This window comes from Macadamia integrifolia, unplaced genomic scaffold, assembly GCF_013358625.1.
Source record: "Macadamia integrifolia cultivar HAES 741 unplaced genomic scaffold, SCU_Mint_v3 scaffold1496, whole genome shotgun sequence".
In the NCBI taxonomy this organism is placed as follows: domain Eukaryota; kingdom Viridiplantae; phylum Streptophyta; class Magnoliopsida; order Proteales; family Proteaceae; genus Macadamia; species Macadamia integrifolia.
In genome coordinates, this window is record NW_024868231.1 from 113,142 (window position 1) to 117,986 (window position 4,845).

Here is a 4,845-nt window from a genome sequence, read left to right on the forward strand (position 1 = left end):
AACAAAACAGTTTTATCAAATGCTTTTTGTTTCGTTTCTACCGTTTCTGTATCCAGAAACAACAGAAATGTGTTTCTTGAAATGTTATCAAACGGCCCCAGGTCTAGTAGTACCTGTACCAAAAAATCAGACCAATAAGGTAGTGGATGGGCCAATTCCGATTCCGATTCCGATTCCGATTCCTAGCGGGTTGGTTCCCAAGAAATTAATTCCCCGAGGGAAACTAGATATTAGTACTTTCCCAGGAAATCACACTCTCCGTCAAAACAAAGTAGCATAAGCCCCAAAATGCAGATTCCATCCAATTTCCCCCTATCTTCAAGGTTCAAGTACAGTTGAGCTGAGCTCAAATTCCAAATTCTGGTGCCGGAGACTGTTTGTTTCGATTTCCGTCGAAAGGCCCTGCCGGGATTTCTTGGACGACAACGAGCCATGTCTGGTTCTCGGCTTTCTCTTCGTTTCTTCTTGTGACTTTTTGTGCTCATCAGCTTGAGGTACATCCCTCTATCTGTTTCTCTCGTCTTTGCTCTCTACACTTTAAATTCCTTGCCATGAACCTCTCGTTCCAATTATCTTATAATTTTAGGGTTTTATAATGATCGTGTTTCAATCAGTGTTGAGTGTCAATGTAAACATGGGTAGCGAGCTGTCAAAATGGAATATTAGTTTCTCGGACAAGATCACGGCACAACAATATACTCAGTAATGCACATTGCAGAAGTGTTCTAATTTTCAATTGCAATTAGGGAAATTTGGTCAAATATATATCTTTCCCCCAAAAAAGTTGAAATTGAAGGTTTTTTTTTTTTGTTTTTGTTTGGGGGGGGGGGGGGAATAGGATGATACGATTTCCCACCAAAATTGGTGAAATAATTAGGTCCAGGAATTGAAATTTTGTTTGAAATGTCAAAATCATTCCTTAAAGCTGTTTTTTTTTTTTCACAGTAAAATATTTTTTACAAAAAATAATTATTATTTATCGATTTTATATATAAAAAAAAAAATTTCACATGTTTTTAGTTGTACATGATCAATAAGCACATTTTAACATGATTGAGGGAAAGAATCCAGCCATATGATGGTGATGTAGTCCTCAATGGGTGCCAAGAGTACCAATTCAAGATACTATCACTAATTTGGGAAAACAGTGTTGTGAATTTTAAATGAATGTTGTTTCTGATGTATTCTCCAACTTTTTATATTGCATTTCGCTAAAACATTTTCCTCCTTTCTAATCTTTATGTAATTTTGTATTGATTTTCAGCAAAGCCCGTGAAATATTTTATGCTGAAACAAACAGCCGAGGTAAAATTGCCAATTTACCTGAAATGGCAGAGAATAGGTCAAATTGGAGACATTTGATTGTGAAGCTCTTTAGTCCATATTTCTCACCCAAGAAAAAAAAAAAAAAAAAAAAACCTGGATTTCCACAAGATTTGAGTCTTCCACAACATTAATGACATGATTTCCATTGGGTTTGGGGAGATTTAAAGAGAGTTTGAGGCTTTGGTAACAAATGAAATTAAGAATGAAAAATATGAAATATCATCATAGTTGGATAGTACATGTCCATTTTAAATAATTTTGGAAATATTATTATTATTTTTTCCATTTAATCAAGAGAAGTAGATAATAAATGTCATTATGATAAAGTTAGCATGTCATATCATAACCTTAGTCATTTCTTTGGATGGTATCATTTTTGGTATGCACTTATATAAAATTGCCTATATTGGTCAAAACATATGTGGTGAACTGTCTACTTAGGTTTCAAAACCATAGAACCATTTTGGATTTTTTTTTTGGATGGTGTATTTAATCACCTCTATATGTGTATGCCTACATAAGTATCTTCTAGACTGTCATGGAAATATATGTAGATTTCTCAATAATTTCCCTTATTTCTCTGATTTTTATCTGATTTGAAGGAAATATTTCTCCTTCTCCAAGGGTGTAAATCACCCTCTTTGGGGAAATTTGGAGCCTTGATTTCCAGTTGGTTAGTCCACTACATCATGACATCATATGATAGCTCTGTTGTGCTTTTAACCTCATGGTGCTCCAAAGTGGGAAGTAATTTAGGAATGGCAGACTACGACGTAGATATTATATAGCCCATGAAAATGGGGAGACAAATTCTGCAATCTTTGTGTTAGTACAAAGTACCTTTCTTTGATACTGCATTGCTGCTGGCATGCTTGATGTTGTGATTCTCATTGAATGAACTTGAAATATTATGCATTATCATTAACTTGATGAAGAGATGTGGCACTGGGTGAGGTAACGATGGTGTTTGCTAGGTGGAAACAAGACACTATAAACCTACTAGAATCCAGAATCTCAGTGAACCAGAAAACTATGAATATGGAGGAAACTAAATGTGATTAGAACTTGTAAACCACATGTTGGAGGGGATTGTGGTCGGATCGATTCCTTCTGGCTCTAGTCACTCTCTTTCCGTCACTCATTCAGGTCAATGTCTTTCGGTCCTAATGGAGTGAGTATGTGGTTAAAATATCAAAGCAAACTGACGGATAGACTAGGAGATATGAACATGGACAGAAAATAGAAACTAAGAAAAACCAGAATATAGTAAGGAAAACTTGAATAATTCTCAATCCACCAGCGTGATGGTGCTGGGTTTGGGTCGGATAGAGTAGAAGGGGAAGGGAATAACATAGTCAAAACTCAGCCCAATCTGAAGGCTAGATACTCAGAAAACAATGATTGTAGTTCAGACATGTATGCTGTGAAAACATATCACAGACCTGAAACAACATGTAAAATTAATAGAAAATAAAGGAGCTTATGAGGGTAACAACAAAGGATTATTATGACACAAAACAAGTTCAGTGTTCATCCAATATCAGTCCACGATAGAGAGAGAAATTTGCTGGAATACCTACAGAACAGTAATGGAAGAAAGAGAAAAGAAAAGAAGGAGATGAGAAAATAGAAGAGGATATGACCAATAGGCTTCACCACCAGGCCCAAACCAAGGATTCACTACCTTGGGTTGCCAGTTTCTTCACCACCTGGGCTTTGACTGATTCACCACAGTACACGCACTCTCATATAGAGCTAGTTTTCCAAAACATCAAATCTGTGTGCTAGTATGCTCTTTGCTCTTTAGTTATTATACTCAATGAACTGATTGCAAGCATAGAAACTTCCCTTGCTACTTGGCTGTCAAGCAAACACTAAAAAGGAATTCTTCTAGAAAGGATTCTTTGCTATTACAATGAAAATAGAAAGCAAATAAAATAGAAACTAGGATGGAATCCTTCTAGAGGACCCATCACTATTACAAGCATAGTTGTCATAGGTGACGCTTAGGCGTCTAGGCATCTTGGTCGCCTTGTGTCTAGACCCTTGCCACTGCCTTGGGTCGCCTAAACACCATGACAACTATATTGTGAACAGTAACGCATGAACCATAGTTTTTAAGGCGGTAAGGCGACGGAGGCGTTTGAGGGTCTTTCGAAGCGCCTTAGCAACAAGGCGGGCATAATGCGTCGCCTTATTGAGTAAAACGTTCTTGTGTACTTTTTTTTTTATAAAACCAATCTATTTGGCTCAAATCCTAGTTGAATCCTATTACTCATATGCTAAATAAATATTAAAGGTTTATATTCATACCAATGTAAGATATTCATCAAGAAAACAAATCAATAAAGTGAATAAACTAAGTTCATCATCATCAATCATCAATCATCATAACATATTAACATATAATATAAATACATAATTATGAAACAAAATTATAAATATAAAGAAAAGAAGACATAAAATATACAAGTATTTATTATACTTACCTCTATGATGCCATAATGAGTGCCTAAGCCCTAAGGTCATCCACTATATTTCTACTCCTGTCAAAGAAGTAATTAAGAACTTAGAATTAAAATACATCGAAAGTAAAAATCGAGATGCCAAATTAAATGGATGAGAAGTGACTAACCTGGGGATTCTTAATCATTCTAAAAAACTTTAAACTTCAATGAAGCTAAAACATAAAATAAACTAAAATGCTAAGAATTTAGTAAACAATGAAAGTCAAATACTTAAAAGTTCAAGGACCAAAAAAACTTTAAAGTTTAAAGACTCAAAATACGTCAAAGTTCTAAGACTCAAAGACTTTCAATCTAAATCAGTAATTAAATTAAAATCTTCTTCTTCACTGCATTCTGTTGCTGGCTTGCATCATTTGGAGCTATGCCATAATCATCCTCAATGTTTTCATCATCACGAATATCCTCTTCACTCATCTCATCCACTTCTTCATCTGACGAATCCTCAAGCTCAACCCTCCTACCACGCCGGGTATAGCAAAGATTGGTTCCATTGGTAGATGCTGGAGCCCTCCTTGGTCTATTGTGGCCTTGATATGATGAAGATGCTCCAAGTGCTCTATCAGCATCTCTCCAAGTGAGATCATTCTCAGGATGAACTAATTCATCCTCTGATTCACCAATCATCCACTCACTACTCCAATTAAGCTCATCGAGCAAAAATGGATTGTAGTTTTTACATTGTTTTTTTCTTTCTTGGAACCTTGCTTGAAGTCGGCGATTATATTGAATGTAGACAAGATCATTTAACTGCTGATGCTCTAACCTATTCCTCTTCTTGGTGTGAATCTGAAAAACATTAATAATATGAGGTTATCTACTTATCTTCAATAAAACCATATTAAGTGAAGTACATGTACTATTGTACTCAGAACTCAATAGTCAATACTCACAAATTCAAATGTGTTCCAATTGCGCTCACAACCAGAAGATGAACAACAAAGACCAAGTATGCGCAATGCAAGCTTTGAAAGGTCAGGAGCAGTACTTCCAT

General features: G+C 35.6%; 1 protein-coding gene across 12 annotated transcripts in view; it reads left to right on the plus strand.

Moving 5' to 3' along the window:
- Nucleotides 1–242: 242 nt before the first annotated feature.
- The window catches only part of LOC122063944 (L10-interacting MYB domain-containing protein-like), a 19,865-nt gene continuing 15,262 nt past the window's right edge, over nucleotides 243–4,845 (plus strand). For 8 of the 12 annotated variants that reach the window (XM_042627625.1, XM_042627630.1, XM_042627622.1 and 5 more), the window contains exon 1: nucleotides 243–494. The gene's annotated coding sequence lies outside the window, so the exon portion shown is untranslated. Of the gene's footprint in view, nucleotides 495–1,264; nucleotides 1,306–4,845 lie in introns of all 12 variants that reach the window. The other 4 variants (XM_042627624.1, XM_042627626.1, XM_042627631.1 and 1 more) reach the window with 1 other exon arrangement.